The following is an 11,081-nucleotide window of genomic DNA, read 5'->3' on the forward strand; positions in this document are numbered from 1 at the left end:
GTATGTTTGTCAACTGCTTTTGTCCTCACCTTCACTTTCCATCTGTGTGCTCTGGCTCTTCATCCCCACCTCAGGAGAATATGGAAACTAGCTGGATCTTCCACCAAAAGATTCTACAATCTTAGATCCTCGACCTACCTAGGTCTCAACTTCATCTGTCATGTGGGAACATCACAGGCCTGAGGACTTCCTGAGGGGCTGTAAGCATCCCAGAAGATGACCATCCATAGAGTGTTTTGAAAAGTGTCACACAAGACGTTTGTTGACTCTCCAGTCACCAGCCAGCCACGCCTCCCCAAAACTGTGAATCCCATCCTGACACACACACCTGCTTCATTCACTCACTCACTCCTACAAGTATTTTTTAGCACTCGCACTGTTGGGCACTGTTCTAGGCACTGGGGCTACATCAGGAGCAAAACATGGCTCTTAGAGCTTATATAATAGAGCTAGAAAATAGAAAATATGTCAGGCAGTGAGAAATAACATAGAGAAAAATGAAATATACTATGAAAACCCCAAGTCTAAATACTACTCTGATAGAAGACAGTGTCTGTGTGTGTGGTGTGTGTATGTGTGTGTGTACACGTGTGTTGAGATGGACCGTGTCGAGAAAGAGAAGGAGGAGGGAAGGGCAATCAGGGGATAGGAAGTAGAAGTACCATATAAGTACATGTGTGTAAGTACAGTTTTGGTGGTAAGAATCGGGATGGAATTGTTCTGGCTTTTGGAAGAACATAGAGTCCAAGACCTATTTATTCTATGATTCATTGTTCCGGCTTTGTCTGGACGGAGGCAGAGAGAGAGTCTAGACAAGGTGCCCCGTGGGGCTCAGCAGCAGATGACCCAATTGTGGGAAGCAGAATGCGAAAGCGACTGGGGAATTGCAGAATTCCCTCCCTATCGGCACTCACTAAAAACTGAATGAGGATGAAGTGGCACCTCCCGGAATCTTCTAGACCTTCTCCTGCTCCCCAGTTCTCGTCTATAACTCCTCCCTGAAAGAATACCAGCCTGGAGGTTCTGGAGGCTCTGGGGGCTCTGGAGGCCCAATCATCATGCTCTCTCCAGGAGGTGAGAAGGTGGGCTCTCTTCCCCACCCAGACCCAACCAGACCATCTGTTCACCGGGGCCCACATGGGTTGTGCTGCACCTATGGCTCCTGTGACTCCAAGTCTGGAAGACACAGCTTATGAACATTTCAGGCCATAGGGGATCCTCCATATTTGATCACTATTATCGTCATGTTGGCCTTCTGCAATTCTGTCTCCTCATCTGGAGAATGGGCACAACACCTGCTAGATCCAAAGATCATGAGCACGAGGATTTATCATGTGCCACAGGCACTGTGCTGAGCCCATCACAAGCATTGTCATTTACTTCAACAGAATCCTGTAAGTACTACTGTGCCCATTTTACAGATGAGAAATCTGAACAGAAACAATTTAAAAAGAAAACCTGGGACCCCTGGGTGGCTTAGCAGTTGAGCGTCTGCCTTTGGCTCAGGGCGTGATCCCTGGGATTGAGTCCCGCATCGGGCTCCCTGCATGGAGCCCGCTTCTCCCTCTGCCTGCGTGTGTCTCTCTCTCTATGTCTCTCATGAATAAATAAATAAAATCTTAAAAAAAAAAAAAAGAAAAAGGTCACACAGCCGGGAGGCTATAGAGCCATGACTCAAAATCAGACTTGTCTGTCTCCAAAGCCAGGGCGCTTGATTAACGTTTACAGAGTGCCTCGATCAGTAGGAGTATCAGATCACAGCAGAAGTCAGTGGCTGAAGACAACCACTTCCTTAGCCCGCAATTCTGCAGGCCAGTAACTTAGGCGAGGCTCCATTGCGTGGTTCTTCGGGCCTTTGCTGGGCTCCCTCACGTGTCTGTGGCCAGTGCCCTGGTGGCTAGGCGGCTCTGCCCATGTGAGTTGCCCGCTGTGGTCAAGGTGCCGCTGCCCTGTTGCACACAGTCTCTCGTGGTCCAATAGGCCAGCCCGGGCTTTTTCCCATGCAGTGCCCTAGGCCTGATGCTGGCACCCTATCACTCTTGCCACTCACTTCTGTACGACAGGAGTCATAAGCCAGCCCAGATTCAAGAAGTGGGGAAAGATTGCTAGCAGTTGCTGCAAAAGGCATCTTCAGAGGGCAAGACACCGGGAGGTTATGAAGGGAGCAATTAGTCTGTAACAACTGGCGTTTGGTAAACCGCAGGTGGTGTCACTATTCTATATATCCTGACAAGGCCAGGTTCTCACTGTACCGTCACCAAGTTCCCCAGAGAATGCCTTGGAGTAACCTGGACTCTCCCAGCGACGAGGGGGCAGGACCATGCCTCATCAGGAATCTCTCCCACCTCCGGCTTTCATGTCCCCCAGGATGGCATCTGGCTCCCAAATCCCCATGAGGTGACAGGACACCAGAAGAGGACACCAGAAGCTCCGAAGCATCACTCCCCACACCCCCACACACACACTTAACCCCCCTGGCTGGAAGAGAATATCTCTATCCCAGGACCTTAAGAAAAGCCCGGGACTGAATTTCACTGGCTCAGGGGGTGTCCCAGACCCTCCCATGGGTCCTGGCAGTTGCTGATTGACTAGGTCTGAGTCACAGCTCCATTCCTGACAGAGGAGGGATGTGCTTTCTGACGGTAAATTCCCCACTCTGTTCCCAAGACAAGGAGAGAGGACACACCAGGGATGCCCACCACCCACCTTTTGTCACTCCTGCAGAGGGGCCCCTGCCTAGCTTTCTGGAGCCCCCCCCCCCCCCCGCCGCCCAAGACTAATCTGAAGTTTCTAGGTTAAAATGCATTAACCAGATACTAACTGGTTTGGGGTTTTTAAAATGTTATAAAGTTCAAAGGAGCTTCTCTGAACTGAAGCAAAATTGCCTTTAGATGCCAATTGCGAAATCCTAAATGAGGATTTTGTAAAAGGATTGAAATAAGGGCCATGTAGATTAGGAAGAGCAAGGAACGAAAAAACAAAACCAAGCAACCCAGGGTAGGGCAGGAAGTCGATAAGGGGAGAGGGAGTCCCTCTGCACGCAGAATATACTGGGAGCTTTATTCCTGGTCTGGGGAACATCCTGGAATGGAGCCTGTGCAGAAGGCTGGAGAAAAGAGAATTCCTGGCTTCTGCCCTAGAGAGTCTTCTTGCTTTTAACCTTGTGGTGCCCACAGTCCTGACTCAGAGGGAACTGTGCTCAAAACCCAACTGCCCCAACTCCCTAGCTGTGTGATCTTGGGAGGGTGGAATGCAATTTATTGTCCAAAACAGGATGCTTTGGAAAAGGGTTTCACAAGGGCAATATAGTGTCTGGTCATTCTCTCCTAAGTAAAATGATAAATACTTATTTTTATGTCACATAACAATAAATGTAATATTTGCTCAGCACATCAGTTCTTTATAACTGTGCTATTATCCTGTAATATGGAGACAACTATTACCCTCATTTTTACAAATGAGGAAACTGAGGTTTGGAGAAGTTAATTAAATTTCCTGAGATTGAGAGGACAATATGTTTCAGGTTTTCTGCAACCAGGTAGTTCTGAGGCTGTAAGGAACCATTAGAACTGGAACATTCAGGGCGCCTGGCTGGCTCAGTGGAAGAGCCTGTGACTCTTGACGTCCGGGTAGTGAGTGTGAGCCCCATGTTGGGTGTAGAGACTACTTAAATGATTAAATAAAAACTTAAAAAAAAAAAGAATGAACTGGAATATTCAAATGAGTGTCCTCACTGAGAGTCCTCAACTTGAGAAACTATGCAGTTATTACACGGTGCTCATTTACTGAACATGTGTTTGGAATAGTGCTTTGGGAATGTCCCCCAGATCTTGAGGCACATCTTCTTGAGAATCATTTTGATGGTTCTAATTTTTCATCTGTAGAGGATAAATATGTTTTTTTGGAAAAGAACTCAAAGTGATTCAAGATTTTTATCTAAAAATATATCTTGACTTCTGGCTTCCACCTAGAATGTAGAAAGCTTAAAGAATGTCATTCCTGCCTTAACAACAAGGAAAAAAAAAAAGACAGGAAATCTACAAAATCATGACTTTTCTTGAGCCTGTCAAAAAAAAAAAAAAAAAAACCCAATGTCACAGGACAACATAATTATCTTGAAATCTAGAGAAAGATAGGCACCTCCGAGGTTAGATGGGACATGAGCACTGGCTCACCTGTAACAGCATGAAGAGGGAAGACAAGACCACCATACATGTCAAGAAGCATCCAGCTAAAATGTGTGAAGAATCACGAAGGCCACGGTTCCCCCAGGAGCTGCAAACGAAAGGGAGCTAGGAGCGCTCAGAAGATCTTCTCTATGAACCTCCACCAGGGACTCATGAAAGAGTTGGGGCAAGGTGGGAGCCCAGAGAAACCTTCCTCCATGGTTCAGGGCTGGAAGAAAGTAGTGGCAATGGCTTTAGGAAAGGCATGACATCACACCCATATCCTTCTCGAAATGAGAGGCATTAAGCCACTGGGGGAAGGGCAGCAGCCCTGTGGCCTCTAGAGCACAAGTGAAGACATATTGCAACTGGAGGGAAAAAAAGACCAAAGTCTCTACTCCCGGAGGAGGGACAGGATGCAGTCCCAGGCCTAACCATCAGGTCTCCTGTTACTGAAGTGAGGTCAGGATTACTGGGAGAGCCCCACTTCTAAGACTCAGAGACCAGTACCTGCCCAAGGCTGTTGGGGCTGAGTCCGCACACCAGAGAACCCCATTCTCACCCTTCCATACCCACCACCTGGCTGGCAAGCACCACAGAACAAGCAACAGCAGTCTGCACTGGAGGAGAGGTGAGAGAATGGAAAGGAAGAGGCTCCCTTTGTGGAGGAGGTACATGGGAAAGCCGAAGGTAGAGAAGAGACACAGAAAAATTCTGGCCCTCCATCCCCACCCCTTAATCCATGGTGTTGCTAATCAATAGAACAAATAACAAGAAAATCAGTAAAGATTTAGCGGACCTGGGTAACAATATCAACCATCTTGACCTCATTGAGTTTCTAGAACATTCCAGACAATGACAGCAAAATGCACATTCTTTACAGGATCTTTACCAATGTCTTCCGTAAAACAAACTTCGATTAATTTAAAATAATTGAAATTATAGAAAGTTATGATCTCAGACCATAATGGGATCATACCAGAAACAGAGAACAGAAAGATATCTGGACAGTCCTCAAATATCTGTATGTTGTCTACTCCATGTTCAAGTAACCAAGGAGTCAAAGAACTCAAGTGAGAATTAGGGAAGAATTTGAGTGGAATGAATGGGCACCTGGGTGGCTCAGTCAATTAACCATCTGAGTCTTTTTTTGTTTTTTAAAGATTTTATTTATTTATTCTTGAGAGACACAGAGAGAGGCAGAGACACAGGCAGAAGGAGAAACAGGCTCCCTGCGGGGAACCTGATGTGGGACTCCATCCCAGGACCCTGGGATCACGCCCTGAGCCAAAGGCAGACTCTCAAAGCATCTTACTTTTGGTTTCAGCTCAGGTTATAATCTCAAGGTCATGAGATTGAGCCCTGAATCCGGCTCCATCCTCAGTGCAGAGTCTGCTCAGGACACTCTCCCTCTCTGTATCCCTCTGTCCTTCCTGCTCATGCTCTCTCTCTCTCTCAAATAAATTAAAAAATAAATAAATAAATAAGTAAGTAAGTAAATAAATAAATCTTTTTAAAAAAGAATTTAAGTGGAATGAAAATGAAAACAAAACATATTAATTTGTGGAATGTCCCTAAAGTAGCACTTAGAGGAAAATTATAGCATGAGATGCACACATTAGAAGATGGAAAAAGGTCTCAATTTGAGGGAAATGGATATCTGAACAACAAGGGATAGCTCAATGCATTCATTTAGGTTTTCTTTAATATAGCTCAGCAGTGTTTTAAAATTTCTAGAATAGAGGTCTTGCATGTCATTCACCATAAAGTTTTGAGTTTACAAAGAAAGAAAGAAAGAGAAAGAAAGAAAGAAAGAAAGAAAGAAAGAAAGAAAGAAAGAAAGAAAAATGACCTTTGAGCGTAAAATAGAGCTTTCATTGTAACTGGGGAGTATTCCAAATCAAATAAAAAATAAAGGTTCACTTATTCATTGTATCAAAATATATTCAAAGAACCACGAAAAGGGGCAGCCCCAGTGGCGCAGCGGTTTGGCGCCGCCTGCAGCCTGGGGTGTGATCCTGGAGACCTGGGATCAAGTCCCATATCGGGCTCCCTACATGGAGCCTGCTTCTCCCTCTGTCTGTGTCTCTGCCTCTCTCTCTCTGTGTCTATGAATAAATAATTTTTAAAAAAAAATCTTTTAAAAAAATTAAAAAAAAGAACCACTAAAAGTGAGACACTGCTAGTTGCTACTTATCCAAGAGGCAGAGCAAATTACCAGCTCCCTGAAGGCAGGAGAGTGTCTCTTTGGATTTGAACGACCTAGGTAGACTTCTCTACATGGATGGGGGTCTCATGGAAACATTTTAAAAGGCTGATTATACCTCTTAGCTAAGCTTTCTCATCCTTTAAGACTCTGCTTAAGTGGTACCTTGTCTAAGGTAATGTCTCCAATGACAGCCTGTCCCCCCATGCTTAGCTAGAGACCTTATGTGTCTCCCATGGCACTCTGTGTTTACTTTGATCTTAGCTTGTCATTATGTGGGTGGTGAGACACAGTGACTTAAACACACACAAGTTTATTCACTGAAAAAACCATCTGAGGGCAGGCCATCTGGTGCTGTCATGGTGACTCCACAAAGTCACCCAATTCCTTCTGCTCCAACAAACTCACTTTCACCCTCAAGGTTACCACCTGTCCAAAATGGCAGCTGGAAATGCAGTCTTCCGGTCCACACTGCAGACATTGGGATGGCAGGACAGGCCAGGGTACCTAAAGGGCCTCCCACCCTTTAAGCAGTCTTCCTGGCTACCACTCGTGGCATTTCCACTCATGTCACATTGGCCAGAATCTAATCCGGGGCCCACACATGGGTAAAGAAGCCCGGGAGGTGTAACATCTACCTGGTGGCAGTGTTTCCAGCCGAGCATCAGGATTCTGTTACTCCCGAAGGAAGAAATGGATGTGGGTAGGCAACGGCTCTTAGTGCACCATGTTATAACTGCCTGGGGGTCTATCTCTGGAACGAGAATGTGTATTCTGAGTGCCTAGACCAGTACCTGGCATACAGTAGGCACTGGGAAAAAGTTTTAATTTTTGTATTGAGGTTTATCACACATGCTTGAGTGCACAACCCTTAAGTGTGTTTATACACTCATATACATATATATACACGTATATATACAAAGGATTTTCACATATGTAACCACCACCCAAGTCAAGATGTCGTCCATTTCCATAATGAAGTGAAGATTCCTTCCTACCCCTCCTGGCCCACTCCTCTCATAGGTAACCATAATCTCTGACTTTTCGCACCTCAGTTAGTTTTGTTGTTCTTAAACTCCATGTAAATGAAATCATGTAGCACTCAATGTTTTAACCAACTCGTGATTTCTAGGAGTTCCTAGAGCCCCACACAATCTACATTTCCTGGGTTAGCCTTCGTTTCAAGTGGCACACTGTTGAAAAACATTCTTACTTTCTAGAATACTGAGTTCCTGACTGACCTACTCAGATGCTGTGTCAACAAGCATTCGGTAGTTTAATGGCCTGCAACATTTCCCACAAGAAAGTTGTCTCATTTGATCGCCTTTGTATGGGAAATATTTCTTAAAATGCCACCTCCATCCAGAAGCCTTCTGCTTGCATTTCCAGGAGTGCCCGGGCACTGAACATGCGTGTGATGGGGATGGTATCAACTGTGGGACATAAACAAAAGCTGGCAACAGAGACAAACAGGCCCCAGGCTGGCCATCTGGAACACCTGCCGCTGGCCCAGTGTGATGCTGTGTGCCAGCCCAAAATGCCCAGCTGGAGAATTCTCTGCCTCTGTCACTCCCACCATTGACAAGGAGCCATCACCCTTCTTGCTGGCACTCAGCTCACTCTCTATTGGTCAGAAACAGCCAAGTGGGCCCAGATTTGTTCATCAGGCCCAGCGGGACACAGCAAAAGCTTGGCACAAGTGTAAGCGGCAGACAAAAGGCTGTCAGAGCTGATGGGAAGGCAGCGTGTCTCTGTAGCAGAAGCAGAGCATCTCCCTCGCAGATGAAAATGTCCCTGTTCTTCCTGGAAACCACCTCAGAAAGTTTGTCTTGTCATGCATGAGGCTCGGGTTACCGGGAAGTTGACTGGGGTAAGGGGGAGGGGAGAGAGGGGCAGGAGGGCCAGAGGGCAAATGCCCCAGTGGGATGTGATCACTCCTGCTGACGTAGGAGAATGTGGACACCTGGCAGTGCTGCCACCTCACCAAGGTGAGGTCCCAGGTACACCAGCATGCCCCAACAGGTCTCTGGAGGACAGAGCTCAAGCCCCGCCTCCAGCCCAGGAGCTGCCAGGGGAGTACAGAGAGCAGCTCAGCTAACCTTGGTTGGGGGGCACGGGGGGTGAATGTCAGGCTGGATCTTCTATTCCAGATACTTCTCCTGGCCTGGTTCTGAGCCTCTCTCTGCCCTATCATCCCCTCTTCCATCTACATGTTCTAGGAGCTCCGTGCACTTCAACTTTGTAGTCAGGTTAGGATGACTTCTCCTAGTGTCCTGGCCAGACTGTCCTCAGCGGGCCGCGCCAGTCAACCCATAGCTTCTCCCCTGGATCCTTATACATAAAAGTGCAGTGTATACACACTTGACAAGCAGTGTGTGATACCCCAAAAGGGGTCCAGATGGGTCACCACACAGAGATCTCACTGGGGGCACGGGGTACTTTGCTTGTCTCATAAGTGATGGATTCTCCTAAGGTCGGTCAGGATGATTGTCTGCACTTTTTTCACCAAAGAAGAAAAAAAATAAGTTTAATCTCCTGGAGGGCATCTGAAAACACCACAGTGCAGCTCACCTTTCAAGGCCCCTCAAACCCTGTTATGGGCTGCAATGTATCCCCTTCCCCATGGCCCCACCCCTGGCCCCATTCATATGCTGAAGTCCTAACTCCCCAGGACCTCAGAATGTGACTGTGTCTGGAGAAAGGGCCTTTAAGGAGGTAATTAAGCTAGAGAGGCCACTAGGGTGGGTCCTGTCCAATCTGACTGGCATCCTTAGAAGGAGGCAAGGACACAGACACACACAGAGGGAACATGGAGGGAGAAGACGACCACCTACAAGCCAGAGGGTGAGGCCTCGGAGGAAACCAACCCTGACCTTGGACACCTTGACCGTGGACTTCCAGCCTCCAAAACTCAAGGAAATACATTTCTGTTGTTTAAGCCACCTGGTCTGTGATACTTTGCTATGGCAGCTCTAGAGAACAGACATAAACCCTGTCTCCTAGATAAAGGCTTTTTTTTTTTTTTTTTCACATCCCAGTGTTTGGTTATTATGACAAATCTCTATGTTTTCTAAAACTCTGTCTTACATAGCAGCAGTCCCTAATTTTTTTCCCTGGCACACTTCCACCCAAATGTCTCCTCCACATCAGAAAATGCCCCCACCCTGGGGCACGTGAGTGGCTCAGTGGGTAAAGTGGCTGGCTCTTGATTTCAGCTAGACTCAGGTCATGATCTCAGGGTCCTGGCTCTGAATCTGAATCTGCTGGAAGATTGTCCCATCCCCTCTCCATCTGCCTCTCCCACTGCTTGCATTCTTTCTTTCTCTCTCTTTCTAACATCAGTAAATAATTGAAGAGAGAGAGAGAGAGAGAGAGAGAGAGAGAGAGAGAGAGAGAGAAAGGAAAAAAAAATGTCCCCGTTCTGCTGGAAACCCACCCAGAAAGTTTGGTCTCACACACTTGCAGAGACACAGCAGCTCCCTGTCACAGGGTTCCCAATTCTGTGGCCGGAATCACATGTGGGGGGAAGGCAAGTGTGCTTCACCACAGTGCCCTACATGAGTTGAATTTACTGCCTCCAAGTTGGCAATCATTGTTACACAGTTTAAAACAAACAGTTAAGCACTTGTCATGTGCTTCTTTCTCGTCCGTCCCTTCTATCTGTTGAGGTGCATACATTTCAACTTCCTGTTTTAGTCTAGATCCTCAGAAAGCAGAGCCTGAGACAAGGGTTTATAATCAAGCATCGTGTTAGACGATGGGGCCCCAGGAAGTAAAACTGAGGGGTTGGGGAGAAAAACAGAACAGAAGCTGTCAAGATGTGTGATTTCAATGAAGACTAGACTGCAGAGTTCAAAGAGGCTTTTCAGCTGTTCGACCAAACGAGGGATGGCAAGATCCTGTACAGCTAGTGTGGGAACGTGATGAGGGCCCTGGGCCAGAACCCCACCAACACTGAGGTGCTCAAGGTCCTGGGAACCCCAAGAGCAATGAGATGAATGTGAAGGTCCTGGACTTTGAATACTTTCTGCCCATGCTGCAGACTGTGGCCAAGAACAAGGACCAGGGCACCTATGAGGACTACGTTGAAGACCTTTGGGTGTTTGACAAGGAAGGGAATGGCACCGTCATGGGTGCTGAAATCTGGCACGTTCTTGTCACACTGGATGAGAAAATGACAGAGGAGGAAGTAGAGATGCTGGTGGCAGGGCACGAGGACAGCAATTGTTGTATCAACTATGAAGAGCTCGTCCATATGGTGCTGAATGGCTGAGGATGTCCCTGGTGTGCCTGAGCCCCGTGCCTTCCCCTGTGTGAGACTAGCATATAGCCTAGAAGGTGTCCTAGGTCCTCTTGTCACAGCGCCTTTGCCAGCTTGTCTCTCTTGGATATTTGCTGTCAGCACTCACCAAATAAACTTACTCTGTGCCCTAAAAAGAAAGAAAGAAAGAAAGAAAGAAAGAAAGAAAGAAAGAAAGAAAGAAAGAAAGAAAGAGAGAAAAAGACAAAACCAGAACAAAGAGAGGGTCAACCTAAAGCTGCATTATGGATTTGCTCACTTTTGTGGATCATTAGTTGCCTGGCCCTATGAGTCCCTTTTCGAGGCCACATGAAACATGTCTGGGTTCATCCCTCTGGGTAAAGAAAGAGGAAAGCATTTACTTACTGGTTCCCAGCTACCATTGGTCATTTCTGCTCCATGGGATGGG

The 11,081-nt window shown here is 46.8% G+C and overlaps 1 pseudogene; it reads left to right on the plus strand.

Moving 5' to 3' along the window:
- Positions 1-10,190: 10,190 nt before the first annotated feature.
- Positions 10,191-10,687, plus strand: LOC112925232 (myosin light polypeptide 6-like; annotated as a pseudogene).
- Positions 10,688-11,081: the final 394 nt, after the last annotated feature.

The sequence above is a fragment of the Vulpes vulpes genome, chromosome 13, assembly GCF_048418805.1.
Source record: "Vulpes vulpes isolate BD-2025 chromosome 13, VulVul3, whole genome shotgun sequence".
In the NCBI taxonomy this organism is placed as follows: Eukaryota; Metazoa; Chordata; class Mammalia; order Carnivora; family Canidae; genus Vulpes; species Vulpes vulpes.